This window comes from Pleurodeles waltl, chromosome 8, assembly GCF_031143425.1.
Source record: "Pleurodeles waltl isolate 20211129_DDA chromosome 8, aPleWal1.hap1.20221129, whole genome shotgun sequence".
NCBI classification, from domain to species: Eukaryota; Metazoa; Chordata; class Amphibia; order Caudata; family Salamandridae; genus Pleurodeles; species Pleurodeles waltl.
The window spans coordinates 1,489,209,481-1,489,231,223 of NC_090447.1; the positions used below are offsets into that span (position 1 = coordinate 1,489,209,481).

Here is a 21,743-nt window from a genome sequence, read left to right on the forward strand (position 1 = left end):
CCTTACATTTGGCTATTGTGCAGAAGAGAAGCTGTTGACTTCAAATTCTATATCTGTTGAGGTATTTAGCAGACACTTCTCATTTGGGTAAATAATAAGCAAACTCTGTTTATGAACAGTATTCAAGGTTTAATAAGTTCCTGGTGTCACTCATTTCTGTGTAGCCATTACACTTATTAAGCACCTTAATACCAGCAAAAAAATAATGTAATACCTACCTAATGTGGATGATTTCACAGACATGCATCGTGATCTTCTTGTCCTGCATCAAGTATACTCCCACACCTTCTGCAGATGTTATGGAACATTGTGTCTGTACCTTCTGAGAACCTTCCAATATGACAATCTTACAGCAAACTATCATGTCCATTGGCTGATGTCATCAATAGTGGCATGTAACTTGTTCTCGGTGATGTATATGCAGGGTCATAAGAAGTGCATGATGGAGGCGCAAGTTATAGTTAGCTCAGTTAACTATTAACTGTAAATGTCATTGTTTTCTTTGTTTTTAAACAGTAGTCTTTATATAAATAAAAGACAACTAAAATGTCACTATGACCTTTGTGGTTTTTTTGCAGTGAATTTCTAATGTTTGCAATGTAAGCTAAAATCTGAATACCTTAACTAACTATAACTTTACTTTAACCTTTATTTGTTTCAGTGAATTTCTGAGGTTTATTTAACGTGAAGTAACTTCTGGGGTTTTTATCATATTCACTCAACTCCCTCACTGAGCACAGCTTTATACACTGGCCAAACTCCCCCTCAATAACTAATTCCCCTCCTGGTCTTCCGCCCAATCACCAACCTAAAGACTAACCCCCGGCTTTCAGTGGTGCTCTACTGTACTCCCACGGTACCACCGCCCAAGCAACACTCCTAGGTACTCGGTGCATTGCAAGCTTTACTTTTTAATGCTTGCACAGTGCTGGGTTACTCTGTGGTACTATCATGGGACACATGACACCCAACTCATCCTCTCCCTCACCCGCAACCCCACCACCGCCAAAACTAACCTACACGCTGCTCTCCTCGACAACGCCAACTGGATGACAACTGACCACCTCAAGCTTAACTCCAACAAAACTGAGATCATCATCTTCGGCCCCAACAAAACTATATGGGATGACTCCTGGTGGCCCACCGCCCTAGGCCCCGCAAACCACGCATGCAACCTCAGCATCATCCTGGACCCCTCCCTCTCCATGACACAACAAATCAATGCAGTAACCTCCTCCTGCTTCCACACACTCTGCACTCTAAAAACATCCTTCAAATGGATTCCCCAGAGACCAGGAAAACAGTCACTCATGCACTCATCAGCAGCAGGCTTGACTACGGTAACGCCCTCTACACCGGCACCATACTCAAACTCAAACTCCAGAGAATCCAGAACACAGCTGCACGCCTCGTCCTTGGCCTCCCCTGCCACAAACGAATCTCACCACACCTCAAATCTCTTCACTGGCTACCCATAGACAAGAGAATCACTTTCAAGATCCTCATCCACGCACACAAATCCCTCCACAACACCGGCCCGACCTACCTCAACGAAAGAGTGAACTTCCACACTCCCACCCGCAACCTCCGATCAGCTGACCTCGCACTAGCTACAGTCCCCTGCATCCGCCGAACCACCATAGGAGGCAGGCCCTTCTCCTACCTCACCCCCAAAACCTGGAACTCCCTCCCCACCAACATCCGCAAAACTAAAGACCTCGTACTCTTCAGAAAAAACCTCAAAGCATGGCTGTTCGAACACTAACCCCCCCTCACCCCCTGGCCCCCCCACTAGTGCCTTGAGACCCTCACAGGTAAGTAGCGTGCTCTATAAATTTTTTTGATTGATTGAGTTGAAGCGCTGGATCCCATAGGACCCCACAGAAGGCTTTGCTGGGTCCCGTGGGTCTTGTTGTATTATTATATATTTTTTTCATTTTGGTCCCTGTGGGACACCCTACAAAGTTCAAGAGGTCAAGGTATTCTATTTTTTACATTCGAACTTCTGTGTTACTCCTGCTGGACCAACTCTGCAAATATGACTATATTTTGAAGCTTAATCTATCTAAAATAGCAAAACTGCTTTTCACCAAATCACAAAAGGCATGCTTTCTGAGTAAATGTGTAGCTTCTTGTCAAATTTGGTGTCATTCTGTTCTGCAGTTTTTTCTGTATTGCTTCTCAAAATAGTGCTTCCCAAATTTGCTATGGAAAACTGCTTTGCCAATAAAAAGGCTAGAAAATACTTGTTTTTGTTTAAAAAAATAATAATAATAATAATAAACCCAGCCCAATCCTCTCCAGGTAGCGTTGGAGGCAGGAGTGTAAGATAAATTTATGCCGCTGAGGAGGAAAAACCCTGTGGGACTCAATTCCAATTCAATCTCTGGTCTAGGGATATCTGTGAGATATGGGAGACATGAATGAGGCACTCACCACATTCTGCAAGGGATCATGAATGTGAATTCCCCAAAATGCCAGGGGTAGCAGAAGTGACATCACACATTTTTCTTTCACTCACACCTGTGTGCATGCTTACACATATTCACACAGACATACTCCCTCTCTCCCTTTAATGCACTCTCAATCACTATCACACACACAACCTATATTGAAATGTATTTTGCCAGGGAGGGACATCTTCCAGATAATTGTAATCCATTCATTACTACAATGATATTGAATAGACAAATATTGTTCAATTTTATTGTAATAAACATATTGACAGAAAGCAAAGAAAGTGGAGCCGCTATCGACGTCCAGTAGAAGGAGCTGCCCTTGCATTCCTGGCACTGATTTTGCGTCCTCTGAGTCTAGGGGTAAGTCAAAATGACGTCCATGGAACGGACGTGCTTCGTTTTGCGTTATGCCGCTGGCATCTTTCATTAATTAAATTACTGTCCACTTAAGGAAGCCTCCGCAGGATGCAAAGGGGCCTTTCCAAGGGCTACCAGCCGGCCGCTCACCTGGAAGCCTCTCGGAAGACTCCGCCCCTGATTGCTGATTGGTGGCCTCTCGAAGCCCCGCCTCCCCTGAGCCACCTGTACCATCTCCGCCTCCAGGGGGACCGTCAGCCCCGCCTCACAGCTGGGCCGCCATTGGTGGAGCGCGCGTGACGTCGGCGTAGGTGAGCCGCGGCTGTCAGTAGAGCTCGTGCCCGGGGAGAGTGACACGGTAGCAGCCCCGGGAGCACGTGACACGCACCTGGATCCCCGGGCTGTCACCGGCTCCGAGCTCGTGGGATGGGGGCGCGCGGCGGCGGCGGAGGCAGCGCGGAGGGATCCACAGACCCAGCAACAGGTACCTGGCCGGACGCAGGCGTCCCTCCCGCAGCTGGAGGGGCTGTGGGGCGAGCCGGGGCAGCTGCGCACCGGGGTAGTTAGTGCCTGACCCGTGCACGGTCAGGGCAGAGGCCCCGTGGCGCCCCCTGCGGAGTCTGTGCGCAAAGCACTGCGTGGGAATCGGAGAGTAAGCTGGAGCCCTTTAAAAGTAGGGGCAAAGTCAGGGCGTAACAAAGGTCCCCGCAGCCCTCGCGCTTCAGGTGGGGTCCCTCAGCACAGAACACTCTGCACGAGCGGCGGGCCCCTGCTTGCGTCCGGGGGGGTAGAGGCCGCCCCCCTCATAGGTACCTTTACTTTTTGTTGCGTCACTTTGGCCCAGAACCCCAGACTTTCAGGGCCCATGGCAGAGCCATCGCTCTTCTGCAGAGTCTTGCCCCGATGACCAAGAATAATTCTAAAACAGATGTTTTAAGTACCATTTCCTTTATTTTTTTATTGTCGGTGATGTTTGAGAGTCTATTACCGACATTTTGTAGAGAACCGTTGTGTTTCATTGAACACCTATTTCAAGGAATAAAACGTTTTTTTGGGGATCAAAACAGGGGGCTCACGTATAAGAACAGGGAGTGTGTCGGAGATTATTTGCAGTAATTGATGTTGGTGAACAGCTGCTGGGATTGGAAACACATTCACTAACCCTGAGCATTTGATGTAAACACGTTTAGAGTTTGTACGAGTGACCTGTGCACAGTCAGTGAGCTGGCCAAAGGGGGCACTAGAGAGCTGAAACTGGATCATGAATTCAAAGCTGTTCGAGCAGAGGCCCCCAAATCCTTAAAATGTCACCGAAGAAAGGGCAACTCTGCAGAAGTCCGGCCGCTTCCATTTTTCAGTGAAAAGGTGTGGTCAGTGAACCGGTGCAGGCCCTTAATGACTCCTTTGGAGACGTGTCACTCACTGGCTTGTGATAGCTCGACGGAGGGCCATAGACAACCTCTTCCTACGGCCCCCGGTAACCTGGGATCATGGGGTGGCATTAGATGAGATTGTGCAGACCCCGTGGGAGCTGGCAGGTGCCCTATCCTGGTGGGGTCTGCGCGCTCACTCACCACAAGCCGGCAGTTTAAAGCGCCTGCGGTGCGTAAAGTGTGTTCATTAACCCGATAGCTATCCGAGTTAGTGAATTATTTTAGGCAGTCCAGCCCGGAAACCGAGAGAGACAGATGCTGTTCACTGTTTCCGAGCCTTATTGTCAGAAAACGAAGCACTGGCTCGGATACAAATCTGATTAAAGGGATTGACTCTGCCAGTAGGCGCTAGGTTTGTGCTTTATTGTGGCGGTGTTCTTTAGTTTTGAGTTTTGCATATTCGAAATCACCGGTGTACCGCTGAGCGTTTTGGGCGTGCTTAGCCTTCACACAAGTCTGTGCTGTGTGTGGTGACCAGGGCCGGCTTTAGGGAGGTGCGACCGGTGGGGGCGCACTGGGCGGTGACCTGGAAGAGGGGCACTGACCTCAGGGATCGCTTTGTTTATTAACAGTTTACGATTTAAAAGCACCTGCTGCAGAGTTCCTTGTGCGTCCGGCTTGGAGGCAACAGAAAAAAAGTTAACTCGTATGAATAATTTTCTTGCTAGAGGCAGATCAGAGTTTTGTCTTGTGGCAGCTCTGATTCGCCATAAAGTAGCGCAGAGGGTTAATGTGCCTGCTGCAAAGAACAGATCTGTATTCTGTGTGGATAGCTGAGTGGGTTAGTAAAGCCAGCCTCTACCTGCGAAAAAAACAGATGAAATCTACGTGAGAGAGGGGCTATGGAGAGTTGGGGGGGCACTTCTGCGGGTGGTAGTGAGGGAATCGGAAGTGGAGGTGACAAAACGGACTGTCGCACCAGCACTACAGCTGGCCCTGTGTGGAGCTGCATTGTCGGTGCGGTTGTGGGTGGAGGCCCTGTCAGTTGTGCCCAGGTGGGATTGCATTGCAGGTAGAGGGGTCACAACCCGGGTGCAGGGTCCATCAGCTTTGCCTGTACACAGTGGTGGTTCCGCGTCATAATAAAGCTAATCACATAAGGTGAGGAAGTTTTACTCCTCTGGCCGCAGCAAACGCACAGCCTATGAATATGTTAAAGATATTGATAACAATAGGTCAGCAGACAGCCCTTGCTTGACATAGCAGCTAAAAAGAATGTATACTGTGCACCTGGGCAGACAAAAACCACTTGCTGGAATTCTCGAAATCTTCCTCTGTATTAGCGGCTGCTGGGCCAAAAAAATCAATTAACATATGTCGTTAATTGGCTGTGGATAGCGAGCCCTTGTAGGAAGCCATCGGAGATGGTGACAGGCGGAGCAGAAGAATAGGGTTGTGTGATCCATTATGTAAATCAGAGAACATGTCGGCCGCAACGATTACTTTCTGAAATGTCATTGTGGTGATAGGCATCAAGATCTCTGATCACAGGGGTTTGCTAACAAGGTCACCCCGCACGGCCCTCAAAACTGGGACGCAAAGCGTGCTTAAAGGTTAGGTTTGTGCACGAACCAGACACCTGGGCTGCTAAGCTCCTTTTTTCCCCAGTGTCACCTATTGACCAGCTGTGACCAACCCGCCCCACTGAGTGTGTGTGTGTGTGGTGAAATTGTTACCAGGCAAAAACCCCACTCTCCGATGCAGCTTGAAGAACCACAATACAAAAAAGCATTTGCAATGCAGTGGGTCTCGCGTTTGCTCGAGTTAGAGCTGTTAGCGGTGTAAATCCCTAACCGGACTTTTCTTGCCACGTAAATTGAAAATGAAAAATAATACAGTTTCACTTAAGCGAGCTGATACGTATCGCCACGGCCGCCATGAACATCAGCGTGAAGAGACACACAAAAGGAAAAAGAAGTTTGCTCGCAGTCAAACGTATTAGCAAAAGTGCAATTATCCGTGTAACAGGGTCGATGGCCAAGGCGGTAACACAACTTCCCCAAGGAGGAACAAACATAAAGCACTTACCAATGCTAACTTTTTTTTGAAGGGCAAGCCCACGAACAAGTTATAGTGATGGGCGTGGTCAAAAGCCCAAATAGATAACACTTTGGAAAAGCAGTGGTTGCACGCTCGACCTTAAAAATAGCAGGTTATCTCTTGCAGGCCATCTGTAGAGAAGCAATTGCTTTTAGGTCTGGTGTTAGACCTTTTGACTGTACTAAAATTATGTGTAATAATTTCATGCATGTACATGCAAGGGCGTTCAGACAGTTCTTTTCATCTATTGATCTGTTAATGTCATTCACATTTTTCTTCTGCTCGCTATGTCATGCGGCAGTGGACCAACCTATGCCAGCCATTGGCTAACATCCCTGTGAGTGACAGAACTCTTCCTTTTTACAAGGAGCGCATACACACACAAAGTAGTTCCCTTAGGTGCCAGGGATTACCGAGGCGTGTGTGTGTGTGTGTGTGTTTTTTTTTTTTTTTATGTCTAAAATATTTGTTGTATTTACTCAATGTGTTTGTGTTGTTTCTTTGACAAGAGGCCAGTCGTTTTCCCCCAACATGACAGACAAAACATGCATTGACAATGCCAAGAAGCTGGTGGTCTATGCCAGGCTTATTGGCTTGGCCCTTTCTCGCTTGTCTTGTTTTTACATGTATGCAGGCTTTTCAAAAGTACTTTATCCAGGGCTCAATGTGCAAATCAGACATATTGGTTTTGCTAGTGCTTGTTTTTGGAAAGTGCCATGTGCAACAGTCACCCCTCTTCCGTGGCCGATAGTGTTCTTTGCTTTCCATCAAGGTCCCCCTTCTGGGGGAGAATTATTTGAGGTGGTGTCTGGTCTGTAAAGAGGTCTCTCCAGTCCATTGGTCTGCTTAGGCTGGCTTGGGAGGATTCCACGCCGGAAACAGAGGCGAGGTCCCATGGTCTACTGCAAGGTTCTTACACTTAACGTTGATGCTTTCTACTTGTATTTATGTATCAGAGGTTTGAAGAACGTGTTTGTCCAGGCAATCTTTTTAATCCGTAGATCAGTCGTGTTTTTTTTGTTTTTTTTTTAAAATGTAGGGGGCAGGCAGGAGAAATGGCATTAAACTGCAATCCCCGGTTACCCCTCATTCTGAACTGTGAACTCAGGCCTGGGAAGTAAAGAACATTAGTGCAGTAAAGGTTTTTCCCCTGAGAAGTCCTAAATCCCGGTATTCCTGCTGCCTAGCGATGAGAGACAGAATTCCCAGCAGACTGATAAATAAAGGTAGAGACCTCAGCTTAAGTGCGTCTTCCCAACACAGGATCTAGGCGATCCCGGAGTTCTGTCGGGAGCATCTGCTTAAGGCGGTGGTCCCTCCGTTTACTGAATCATATATGAATGTCCGTTGTGGTGACCACCTCTCCGGGTCATTAACGGACACCGTCTCCACTCCTGGGGTTTTGTGTTAGCCTGATGCATTCTGGGTGTTGTAGTCTTGTTTTGCTGCCATTTATCTAACTGTACCAACGCATCTGAAACTAGTGGTTTGTAGGTGACAAGTCCCGACTGGGGACCTGTCTGTAATGACCTGGAGTGAGGTGGTCTTGCTATTGTCTATAGACTTTACTGAGCTCCATGGTGAGGTTCCATCAGCAGGCTGGTTGCATTGTCATGTAACGCCCTTGAGTTCCTTTTCGGTGCAGAGAAGTTGCCTTTGTTACTCCACGCAAGCATATTCTTCATGTAATGACAGTGGCGGTGAGAGGTGGACATGGCGGTAATTCCACCTGTGAAGGAGACACCTGTCAATCTTCTGTCTGCTCGGTCTCCTTGTGTTTATGGAGACCGGTTTGGGAGGACATTGGTGTTTAGGAGATGGTGCGATGGATCTGATACCAGTGCCATGGTAAGTTGGCACCATTGATGCCTCTTTGTGGCAGTGCATCTCATGCCCACGTCTCCCCCTTCATGGCCCCGTCTCCCCTTCTGAACTTCACAGGGCAGAACTGGTCTGATGTGAGGAGGGCCCTGGGCACTATTGTGGTGACCCACATCTCACACACGGGTCACGGCTAGTGGGTTGATAACGGTAGATGTGTGTGAGACCGTGGAGGGCGGTATCTCCACTTCACAAGTGGCTTTAATCCGTCGGATGCTGCAGGAGAGAGGGGCCTGCAGTGAATGCAGTATCTTTCTACTAGTTTTTCCTCACTGTTGTTGAAAGAAGTCTTGAGATCGGGCCAGTTACCACACAGCAGGTGGCGTGGCTATGTCTTAAAAGTTTTTCTTTGACAGCAGAACATCGGGATGATGACTGGGCGTCGGAGTCAAGTCTGCCCTCCAAGCAGGAGGGCTGGGCGCAGAAAACGGATCTTGTAGAAATCACCTTTTTAGGGCCAGTCTCCCAGCGCCCTGACCTCGGAGCCTCTTGAAATTAAGGTCAGCTGAACCCGGACTCCGAGACGCGGGCGCCCCTTTGGCCCCGTGTAACGCTTGGCTCCGTGTAACGCGCCCCCGCATCCTGCGCGGCGGAGGCCGGGTGGGGTTAGTGACCGGTGGGGCCGGAGGAGCTGCGCGTCAACAAGCCACACACCGGGCTCCGTGCACTGCAGTGTCTGACCGTGGGACCACCGGGGCGCGTGGAGCGGGGGCTCTGCCAGGGGCCCTGGAGGTAGGCACGGAGGATGGCATACTTCATGCCATTTACAGGAGGGGGTTCCATCCCTTCCAGGAGCAGAGCCGCGGTGCCCGCTAAGAGAGCGCTCTCCACCTGTTGCTTTCACTACAGACCAAGTGGCGGGGGCTCGGAGCGCTACTGGTCACATCTCTGATTTGTGGAGATCACTTGGGGGGGCCCCTTGGGCACTGCCGGCAGCCTGCTAGTCCCAGAGCTGCTGTTCGTCAACGTGTGACGAGCTCCTGTGCAAGAACCAGACGCGCGTACTTAGAAGGGACATGCTGTTGGGTGAAGGTGAGAGTCTCATGTCTGCCTAGTGTAATGTCACTCACGAGGGAGCTTCCTAGAATCGCATCTCTGGAGGGACAGAGTACTGACCCCCTCTCCCACTCTTGCTTTCTTCAGCTGTCTCAGTGGAGGGCAAATCATGCAGAGGCCTGAGGCGAGTGCCTGCTGGGGAAGGTGCCCCCTCTGCTCTGACCTCCAGGGCTTGAAATTACAGGGGAAGGCCGCTGCTGTGTAGGAATAAACCCTTTAGAGCAGTGGTTCCCTACCTGGGGTTTGGGGACCCCTGGGGGTTCACGAAGCCTTCTCAGGGGATCGGCGACTGCTTAGAAAACTAAATAATATTAACGGATTAGGACCCCATCTTTCGGTAATGACTCAGTGGAGGGTCCCCAGATTCCAATAATGATTCAGTGGGGGTTCCCGGGTTCGGACCAGTAATAATAAAGTGGAGGGTCCACAGAAGATAAAAGATTGGGAACCATTGTTTTAGAGGGTCCTTGCTATACGTTTGCAAAATTATGTAATGAGTGGGTGGACTGTGAAAGACGCCATCTTGTAATTGTCATACTTGTGAGTATGACAATTGTGCTCCACAAAGATACTGCATGCAGTCCGAGGGGTGCGCTATTGTGCCTTCAAACGCTGTGCTTTCGTTATTTGGTAACATTGCGTGTAGTGTGTTCCTGTTCTCCACAGTCAAATACAATAGGATGCAAGTCTGAAGAGCTTTCCTTAAGATTTGTTAGTAAATATGTTTTGGAGAGTTGGTGTTACAGTTTCTCAAGGAAAGCAAAATCAAGATTGCATGCGTTTCTTTTTTTTTTTTTTTTTTTTTTTTTTTCATTCTACTTTTCGAGATGCATGTGAATTTGAACTCCAAGTGCTTAAGATTAGATTGAGGGATTGAAGTAATCCATTGCTGGAACATGCATATGTAAACACAACATCAGTTAAAGGTTAGGAACGCATGTACTTGTTCTGTGCCAATTTTACATTGAGCATAGCAGTGAGCAGGCTTTTAACCACACCCTCTGCACACCCATCACTATCACTCGTTCGTGGGCTTGCCTTTCCAAAATCCTTTATCATTGGGAAATGCTTTATGTTTGTCCCTCCTTGGGGCGGTCTTGTTACTGCCTTGGCCATCGACCCAGTTACATGGATAATTGCACGTTTGTTGCTATCTTTGACTGCAAGCGAACTTCTTTTTCCTTTTGTCTCTCTCCTTCGCGCTCCTGGCGCTGTGGCGCTTTGAATCGGCTCACTTATGTCAACAGTTTTATTTTTATTTTTCAATTTATGTGGCAAGAAAAGTCCAGTTGGGAACTTACAGCGCTAATGGCTCTAACTCGAGCAAATGCGAGACCCATTGCATTGCAAATGCTTGTTTAATAGGCCATCTGTGTCGTGTGGCAAAGCTGTGCTGCATCCACCTCAGTGGACCGTCTGACCTGTGCCTCGCAGTGCATTACTCTGGTCCTGGGCTTTGCTTTTTGATTTTAGATATCCTTGCTTCCGATATTGGTATATTGCATCAAGCTCGATCCGTCAAGACCACAACTCTCAGAATGCGTTAGCATGCTGCACTAATGCCACAAGCGTGGCATTGCATCCCTGTGACCCGCCGTCTGAGGTCACGTGCTGCATATGGGTGGCAGATGGCTAAGTGCTCCACTCCTGGGCTTGTGTCTTGAGACCCCAGTTCAAAACAGTGCTCAAAACACTGCCGGTTTCACAAACTGGACTCCCGAGCACCAGAACACACGTGAAGAAGAGAAATCACATGTCCTGCCCTTCAGCACAGGGCTCAACATTTCCATTCATGAATAGCTTGTTATTTCCTTTACGTTATGGGAATTTCTGTCCTGATTTTAGAATGGGACACACAGGACTGCAATTCACAGAATGCAAAGCAAAACCATTGCCTGAGTCGGCTATTACCTCACATAGGTTTCGCCTATACAAGATCTATTGAATTGTCCAAATTTTTTATTTATTTTATGCATACTGAACAGCAGCACGAACTGGTGTAAAACATAGCTTTAAGTAATAAAAAAAAAAAAACGCTGTATCACAGTTAACACTGGCTGCGTCAAACCATTTTCTTTTAACTTTAAGCCATGTTGCACAGCTGTGCAACATGTTTAAAAAAATAAAAATTTCACAAAGCGAATGGATCTCTCATAGGTGAAATCTATTGGCTTTGCCAATGCTTGTTAAATGTTACTTCTAAAGCAATGCTCATAGGATCTGGAATGTATTTCCATCTCCTGAACACATGCCCATCCTCCCTTGTCCACCCCAAATGTCCTTACTTATGCCTGGTTTTAGCTCAGTGCTCTTGCTGTCCCTAAACTCTTCTGCTGCATCTTACAGATACCTGAAATCATTGCTAGATCACAGAACCTCTGAGATTGGAATAAATGATCCCTCGTGCTCTCTAAAGATGTCGTCTGCCATAGATTCCCTGGATTTCGATATACCGTAATGATTTGTGTATTTATCGATCATCTTGATTGAACTCTGTGCATTATTTTTTATTTTTTATTTTGTAAAGCACTCAACACCACATTGTGCGGCCGTTTTTGTCTCATCTATGTCTAAAATCACATAAATATTGAAAAAAATATTATCAAAGAAACTAGATCACAGCTTTTGCTTCAAAATACTAGTTCAAAAGTATCTGTTCCTCACCATACTGCAGCTGATCTGGAGTAGTGATCAATATTTGAAGCTCACCATGTGCTCACCTCCTTTTTAAGTTGAGCGCTCCGACCTGTTGTAATCTATCTGTGGGCTTTTAACCACACCCATCACTATCACTTGTTTGTGGGCTTGCCTTTCCAAAATCCTTTATCATTGGTAAATGCTTTACGTTTGTCCCTCCTTGGGGCGGTTTGGTTACCGCCTTGGACATCGACCCTGTTACATGGATAATTGCACATTTGCTGATATGTTTGACTGTGAGCAAACTTTTTTTTTTTTTTTTTCTCCTTTTGTGTCTCCTTCACGCTCACAGCGGCCGGGGTGCTTTGAATCGGCTCACCTGTGTCAACTGTTTTACTTTTCATTTTAAGTGGCAGGAAAAGTCCAGTTAAGAATTTACAACGTTAACAGCTCCAACTCGAGCAAATGCGAGACCCATTGCATTGCAAATGTTTGTTCTGTCAGTCGCTTCTGCTAGCGATGAGGCTTTGGGTGCCTGGATGAATTATTGTTCGAGGAGCTGTGTTAATTTAGGACTGGATAAGATAAGGGCCAGGTTTCAGGGCCACAAAAGGCGACTGGAGCACACCAGCCCTAAACTTCAATATCTAAGACTATCTCATGGCCTTTTCTACCCCTAAACAAATCTACTTGGAATTTATTTATCGCTCTATGATTTCCTCTTTAAATTAAAACAAATAAAGCTAAGGTTGCTGATGGGAGACACTGTTGGCTAGGAGATAAGTGTTTTTGTGGGAGAGGGGTTAATGATTATCCAGTACATGTATTGCTGCACTATACCAGGGAACAAGAACACATTTTAAATAAAGAATGTGATTGTTCAAACTCATCTACAAATAGGAAATAGATGTGATTGACTGAGTTATCACCATGGAAAGTTTGTAAATAGAGTATTGTGTATGATTGAAGATAAGCGTTTAGATTGGATGTATTAAATGATGAAATTATTACATCTGGTGAGGTGTGTATTGGTGTATGTTTGGGACACAGCAAATAGGTTGTCAAGTAAGCAGTTGCTTTGGCATGAATTATTCTCCTAGGCTGTGACGTCAGAGCGGTATGTTGAATATATGTATGTTCCAAGTGGATGGGTGCGGATAGATAAAGGAGGGCGTTAGATGCTGACTGGTGAGTTAGTTGGGAGTTACCTGCTGGTCTGTTGAACTAAAATGGAAGCTGACTGGGGAGGCACTGAGAGGGAGATGAGCCTAAGAAACAGCAGATACCAGAGAAGCATCTGTTAATTGTACCTGAGAGCAGGCAAAGCTATATGGTGTTCCATGAGAACACTCCAAATCTCGCCTGAGTTTCCCTGTATCTCCCTCCTGCTCCTCAGTGAGTGAGTGACCTGTATGCACACACCTACCTGAAGTTGTCTTGCTTCTGAGATTGCGAGACTCGAAACGAGCAGTGGAGGCGCAAAGGAAATGACCCAACAGTAGGTGACTGCAGACAGTGCACCTCTAGAGTGCACTGAACAGAGAGGGGTGATGGGGGAGCGTCATAACCGCGTAGGGCAGTGGCTCTTAACCTGTGGTCTGGGAACTCCTGGAGGTCCACGAAGCCTACTCATGTGGTCCACAACTGCTTAGAAGATTAAACAATTGTACAGATTAAGAAAGTGTATATAATCAAAGAAACAAAGTGTACATTTTGTGAATTAAATATCTAATTTGTGAATTTGTTAGATAAATGTTTGTTTCTGTATTTTTAGTTTTTTTTTCATTCACATCATCGTAAATGGCCAGCAATGACTCGTAGGGATCACCGGATTCCAGTAGTGATTCAGTGTGGGTCCCTGGGTCCCAGTAATGATTACGTGGGGTCCACAGAAGTCATATGTTAAGAACCACTGCTGCACAACAGATGCCATTCCGAGCAGAGCAGTAGATAGCCGATGACCGAAACAGAAACCCTTGAATTAGGTAATAGGGGCGACTTGCAGCCAATGGAGACACGGTCACTCTGAGGCACATGGTCAACGTTGCATCATTGAAACCTTTCCTGCTACCATGTTCCAGGAGAGCTGCAGGTTATCTCTCTCCCAGGGGCAGCCCACGATGCCACACATTTGCATCATGTGGCCTGGAAAGAACCCCTGCACCCGTGGCTGGTTTGCTGCAGGTCATACAGCGCAGGCAGCATGGATGTCTTGAGGCTCCATCCAGCAGGACAATACTGCACTCACCCGGCACCTCGGCCTAGTTCCTTGACAAATCTAAATTCAAAGCTTATTACCTGTGGTACAAGGAGGGGAGGTGGAAGGGACCCCCCCTGTTTCGGCCTAAAGGTAGCAACTGCAGAAAGAGGTAAAAAACAGACCCTTCCCTCTTATTGGTGTTGAGCTTCAGCCTATTTTTACTCCTATCGGGCAAGAAGGATGGTGTCCCCAAAAATCTGATGGGGGCGGGGCTGTTATGTGCAGGGCCACTGGAAGAAGTGATTGTGCGTCCAGGGGTCGCATAACTGTAGATCTATTGCATTTTCAACATAATACATTATCTGTTGCAATATCTGCAGATTTTTACAAACAAATTTTGTTTCAAGCTGAAACGATTCAAAAGTTACCAAAAATGCAGCGACGCGTGTTGCCGCACAGTGGGAGGCTCTATACAAAAGTTGACCGACCACCTTTGTGCTGCTTATTTTTATACTGGACTGTTAAACTTGTACTAATGAGGTGCAACCAATGCTCAGTGTTAACAAGTCTAAAAATGTCAAACTAATGAAATAATATCACAATATGTGCTGCATAATTTGTGTTTTCTTGACACATAATTCACTCAACCCTCCTGCATAATTCTAGTGGCCTTGGTTATGTGTCATCCACATGTGACATCAGATGCACTTTAGAAGATCTGATAACTTCAGACAGTTGACACATATATTCTTTGAATAGAACCGGTGAGGTTGGGTTCACCGGGTGAAACGCCCCATGGAACCTGCTGAGATTTGGATCGAACAGAAGGAAGGCCCTGAGAGTGGCTTCTCTCTAAGAAAGAGACGCACCAAGAATAGCCAAAGCCTGGCTGCTGCGAGACTTGGAGTAAGATGGTGTGATCCACTATGTCAAAGGCTGGAAAGTCAAGGAAAATTAGGCCAGTGTGGTGTCCTGAAACCAGGGAGGTCTCTGTACCCATACCTGGGTGAAAGCCCATCTCTGTAGTCTCCATCATGCCCTGGGCCTCAAGATGACCTGGAAGCCGGCAGCGAGAGACCTTTCACCAGTGTTGCTAAGAGCAGGCAAGTTAGCCTAGAATTGTCCCCCGCGATTACACGGAGGCTCTTCCTGGTAGTAGTGGCCTGATAGCCCCTTCCTTATATCAGTGGAGACCATTCCCAGTAAAAAATAACACTTAACCCAGTGCTTAATTTGAGCTGGTGGGGGCCACTGGCACTTATTTTTGGAGACCGGCACTAGTAGCATAGCGAGGATGCCGCGGGCCCAGGTGCAAGCAAGAAAGTGGCCCCTTTGCTGGTGGGTAATGAATTGCAGCCATTATCGGGGTTCGTTTGGCCCGTGAGGTCTCTGGACCCCGATGCACTGAGCCTGCCACACCCCTGACTGCCACTTCTTTTTTTTCACATCAGACATTTCCTGAGGGCAAGAGAGGGAAAAACACACACACAAGAAAGGAGGAGTAAAGTACAACACATTCACAAGGGGAGAAAGCAGTAACCTGCGAGAGTGAGATAAAGGGGCCAGGAGAGCCTGCAGGGAGTTTATAAGGCCTGAGGTGGTATCTGGAGTACACAAACCTTGGTTACTGGGAGTCCACCATTTAATAGTGCCAGCTGTGCGCTTCTGAGCACTGCCTTGGGCACTGACACTTTGTTTTCCAACTTAAACACTGACTTAACTGGTATGGCTACTGCATGCAGGGGCGTAGCTTCAGTGGGGGTGTTTGGGGTGTTACACCCTCCCCCCTAATAAATGTATTCAATGATTAAAAAGTTGGGACCAGGTGCTCTAGGCTGGGTATTGTGAAGTGTTTGTTGGATTTCACTTAGGATTTTTACATACACACAAAAAAAAATACACACCCACTGTTTTAAAGGTCTTAAAATGGTTTATTGCACAAAATATTGAGTTTTAAGACCCCCTAACAATCCGCACTCCTCCCTTTCTAGTACGCCCCCTCATGCCCTGCTTGTCATATAATGTATTTTAGCATGATTGTTGGAAGATCTGAATCTCACCCCACCCACCCCCCAATATTACTGCCCAGACTACGCCCCTGGCCACATAGGAAGGCCAGGGTGCTGTCATATGAGTAGAATATTGCCGAATGGGAGGCGGTAAACTACCCATTCATCGTTTTTCAAAGGCGAGGATACTGCCCAGTGCTGTACAAATGCACTTCAGGACTGAAGAAGACGAACCAGGAAGGCAAACTAAGCACAACCACACATTCTTTAAAAGACCCACGCTTCACCTGCTCCGTCCATCGTGGAGTTAAAAAACATGTTGAGCACGGCCGAGTCTACTTGTCTTCATCTGTCAGGTGCCTTCTGACAGTGATGAGTTTTTGGATACCGAGGCAGCAGCCTCATTACTCCATATTCATTTTGAGCTTAACGCCCAAACCCTTTTATGTGCCAGAAGACGGACTATAGTCCTATTTGGTTAGGATCTGAGCCATGATCCGGACTGGCGTTCTGCCCTTGCGAGGGTGAGATAGGAAGCTCTGCCAAGTTTCCCAGGTCCATGCATGATGTTCTGCTCCAGTCCAGGTTTTTTCTTTGAATCCCAGGAAGTGGTCAGTAGGTCGCTGCCCGGCCAATGCAGGAACAGTTCCGCCCACCCGCCTTACGCTTCTGTCCGCCCCCTTCCAGGCAGGCCCACCATTGTTCCTTAGATCAAAATCCCCTTTCATGCTCTAGTTTCCCATGAGGATGCATGTGCTGCTGCCCTTCCACAATTTCCCCCAGACAACTTGCACTCTTATTGGTAGGGAATGAGATTTCAAGGTGAAAAAGAGATTGGGGTGAAGAGAGACTCACCGCTTCTCATTGTTCAGCCTGGAAGAGCAGCTGGAGAAGCAGTCCACTCCCACTTTTCATAATGGCCTGGGTGGACATAAGCGCACCCCTAAATTCTCTCCCTGCATCCCTAGGAACTAAAGATGGCCCGCACTTTGTGTTGGAAAGGGGTGACCAGGGAAAGGAGGATCAGTCGGGGGTGGGGTACAGTGTAGTCTGGGCCGAGGAAGAGCGTGGTTGGGAGGCTGTGTAATTCTAGTCTAAATTATCATTTATAACAAACAAACTTGTTTGCCTGTTTGTAATGACAGTGCCCAAAACGATGGCATTATTTTCAGCAGTGCATGAAGGCTGAAGCCTGGCAGGGATTTAAACGTATGCCACACAGACCGCTGGCAGCATGCGCGCAACCCACTGAACTATTTCCGTGGATTGGAACTTGTGTAGCAAGTTACACAAAAGTTTCTGCAACAACTTGACCTAACCAACTGAGCTACTGATAAGGATTTTAATCTGTGTCGTGCAGGTCAAGGCAGAGTTTTGCAGCAGACACGTTATCATTGACATTAGACTGAATGTCTGTAGAAACAAGTGTCGTGTAAATTAAAGTGCACGTCAGAATGAGGCAGATGCTTGCGGTTCGCGTTGCGTGAACCCTGCGCGGGTTGTCGCGGTCCCTGCAGCGACTCTAGTTAGGCTTCTATCAGGACTTTGCATCCGCGCTCAAATGTTATATCTTTTAGCGCAGACAATTTGTAATGAACTATACAAGGCAATTTAAATGTAAAGATTGTGTAAAATGAAATAGTTGAAGGCTTTAAGTAATTTAAACAAACATTCTATTTTTATGCTACTAATAGTCGATATGATGGACCAAGTTCACAAGCATCTTCTGATGGTTTGTAAACTCGTAGAATGAGCAAATGGCGAAGGTTCGCGAGTGCGGTTGGTACTGGATGGTTCCGGTATAGGGTTAACTATTCAGTTCACCTCTTAGGTGGGTGTAGGGAAGAGACTGAACACCTCGGAAGCACGAGTGTAGAGTTACTGAGCACAGCACGTGCAGACAAAACGACTGCCCTTAAACAAAAGGCGTTTTCATTGAATGCTCACCAGTAGCACTAGTGCACCAGGGAAGGCGTGGGGGGACGGCTCACAGGGGCTGCTCACTCTGAGGCCGGAAGGTCGGTTGGAGGAGGCCAGTGACGACTGAGTGCCAGCTGAGGGTCTCTGCTGGCCCCAGAGGGATGCTCAGTGCCTGGCTGAGAGAGAGCTGGGGCTCCCAGGGCATCTCTGACGGGACTCTTGGGGTACATGTTACATTGGCTAAGGGTCTTTATGGACTGATGACGGTCTGTGACGATGACGTAGAGTCCGAGGGCTGGGGAGAGAGATGTGGGAGCGCGTTAAAGACGGTCTGTAGTTGCAAGCTAGGTCCATAACACTGGGAAACCGGGCGAGGTTGTCAGTTATTCCAGGTGGATGACCGGTTCCTGTGGTGGGCGTGACGTGCTCTGGTGGGGTGGGGATTACATGTCTCGGGGGGAGGTGATGGGATCGCTATTGGGGAAGGAAGCTCTTTTATTTGGGGGAGTGGAGGAGGCCCGGTCCTCCCTCCACCGTACAGTGCTGTTGCGCCTCTGAGCAGACCCTTGGTGACACCTTTTCTCCAATTGACAGTGTCGGGGACAGAAGGGTCCCCCAATAGTAGGATAGCCCTACTCTTGCTTGCATATAGTGTAGCCCAGGACAGCAGCCCCCGCTTTAGCAGCGGGAGGAGGGGGGCTTGATCAGCCTCTTCTGTCTGCAGCGTGAAAGGGTGGGAGGGCGAGTGAGTGAGACTGAATGCACAGCTGCTTGGATGGATGAGTGAAAGGGGGGATGGATCAGTGAAATGGTGGATGGATGAGTGAAAAGGTAAATGGATGAGTGGATGGATGGAGTGAAAGGACGAGGGAGAGTATGAATGAGTGTAAGGAAGGGTAGTTAGAAGGATGGGTGAAAGGATGAATGAATGGACAGATGAGTGAAAGGGTGGGTGGATGAGTGTGAATGAATGGATAGTAAAAGGGTGAATGGATGCGTCGATGGGCAAGTGGAAGGATGAATGGTGGAGTGAGTGGATGACTGTGGGAAAGCGTGGATAATCATTGAAAGGATGGATGAATGTATGAAAGGGGGTGGATAAATGAAATAATGGGTGGATAGGTTTAGATATGCTTGGGCGGGCGGAATGGTGACATGATGGATGAAAGACTGAATGCATGGCTGAATGTATAGCTGAAACGGTGGATATCAGCTGGTGGATAAAAACGGATAGATGCTTCGATGAAAGAGACGATAGCCTTTCTGGCAAGGGTCGTGCAGACTTGCTTAGTGCCACACGAGCGCAGGTGAATCGGAGCACTTGCTTCAGATTGGGAGGTAATTGCATTTTCTGGCTCCTTCTTGCCCCCGGGCCTGAATCTCTGAAGGCCAGCCCACGCCTGTGTTATTTTTTTCCGTTCGTCTAATCGGTCAGCTATTAGCTCACTCTATTGTGCGTCCTGTTCACGGCCTCCTCGTCCTATCCAGACGCGTCCTCTCCGCACTCTGACCTCCGCCTTTATACGCGGCCTGAGTGGCGCTAATTGGAGCCAAGGGTGGGGGCGGGTGAGTGGGCGCTATGTTGCCAGGTAAGGGGGGGGGTTTCTGGAAAGCCTTCTGTTGCCAAGGACCCCGGGCGCCTGTGACGCGCCGAGTGACTCTTCGAGGGCCTCTGGTTTCAGCCAAGTACCGCAGTCTGGCCCTGGTTGGCACTTCCGCTCATCCACTGGCAGCGTAGCGCACAGGTGAGGAGTTTCTAACCTCAGCGCTACATTCTTGTACTTGTGGAGACGCGCACAGGAGGTGTTCTAGTGAATGGTCAGGGACATAACTCCCGCACATGGCACACTGCAGGTTAACATCCTCATATAATTAATTGCTTGTTTAGTTATACTGTATCAACATGCACCACAGGAATTGACAAAGTCTGAGGTAGTGGATATTACTTGGCCGCTTTATTAACCTGGACAATGTGTGACTGCCCCGATCACATGTCTTGGGCATGAGACAAAAATCACTGTCAATCAAAGTTTGTAAACATGCCTTTCACATTATGCTTATTCTTTTTTAACACATCTACATTAAAATTAATTTCCAATTGCAGTGAGTGACTGGTGGGCCCTCAAGTCCTGGCCTCCGTTTGTCCCGGCTCTTTTGCCGTTCGACTGTTTGGGCAGTCCCAACTTTCCTTCTTTGGAGGGGCTCGCTCAAATAGAGTTATTGTTTTACCCTGTTGTTGAGGGGTAGCTTAAGTTCTTTGTATATTAGGCCCAACTCGCTACCTGGCGTGTCCTATGCCCTGCCATCCGATTTGGCGGGTCTGGGCTGCGAGTGCCGTGTTCCGCTTACTCCCCACGCTTGGCCATCTTACACCCTGCACTTCCGCTCATCCACTGGCAGCGTAGCGCACAGGTGAGGAGTTTCTAACCTCAGCGCTACATTCTTGTCCTTGTGGAGACGCGCACAGGAGGTGTTCTAGTGAATGCGTCAGGGACAGTGAGCGCCGTGGCACCGGCAGCTTTGGGAGGGCGGGCTGGGAAAAACACACACACACACACTTCATTTTAAAAGGTCACACACTCATTCTTACACACACACACACTTCATTTTAAAAGGTCACACACTCATTCTTACACACACACACTTCATTTTAAAAGGTCACACACTCATTCTTACACACACACACACACACACACACACTTCATGTTAAAAGGTCACACACTCATTCTTACACACACACACTTCATTTTAAAAGGTCACACACTCATTCTTACACACACACACACACACTTCATTTTAAAAGGTCACACACTCATTCTTACACACACACACTTCATTTTAAAAGGTCACACACTCATTCTTACACACACACACACACTTCATTTTAAAAGGTCACACACTCATTCTTACACACACACTTCATTTTAAAAGGTCACACACTCATTCTTACACACACACACACACACACTTCATTTTAAAAGTTCACACACTCATTCTTACACACACACACACACACACACTTCATTTTAAAAGGTCACACACTCATTCTTACACACACACACACTTCATTTTAAAAGGTCACACACTCATTCTTACACACACACACACACACACTTCATTTTAAAAGGTCACACACTCATTCTTACACACACACACACTTCATTTTAAAAGGTCACACACTCATTCTTACACACACACACACACACTTCATTTTAAAAGGTCACACACTCATTCTTACACACACACACACACACTTCATTTTAAAAGGTCACACACTCATTCTTACACACACTTCATTTTAAAAGGTTACACACTCATTCTTACACACACACACACACTTCATTTTAAAAGGTCACACACTCATTCTTACACACACACACACACACACTTCATTTTAAAAGGTCACACACTCATTCTTACACACACACACACACTTCATTTTAAAAGGTCACACACTCATTCTTACACACACACTTCATTTTAAAAGGTCACACACTCCTTACACACACACACACACACACACTTCATTTTAAAAGGTCACACACTCATTCTTACACACACACTTCATTTTAAAAGGTCACACACTCATTCTTACACACACACTTACTTCATTTTAAAAGGTCACACACTCATTCTTTCACACACACTTACTTCATCTTAAAAGGTCACACACTCATTCTTACACACACACTTACTTCATTTTAAAAGGTCACACACTCATTCTTACACACACACTTACTCCATTTTAAAA

The 21,743-nt window shown here is 47.3% G+C and overlaps 1 protein-coding gene across 1 annotated transcript in view; it reads left to right on the top strand.

Moving 5' to 3' along the window:
• The first annotated feature begins 3,083 nt into the window (after nt 1-3,083).
• NR1I2 (nuclear receptor subfamily 1 group I member 2) overlaps nt 3,084-21,743 on the top strand; it is a 260,681-nt gene continuing 242,021 nt past the window's right edge. Inside the window, exon 1 of the mRNA XM_069202689.1 lies at nt 3,084-3,300. The gene's annotated coding sequence lies outside the window, so the exon portion shown is untranslated. The remainder of the gene's footprint in view (nt 3,301-21,743) is intronic.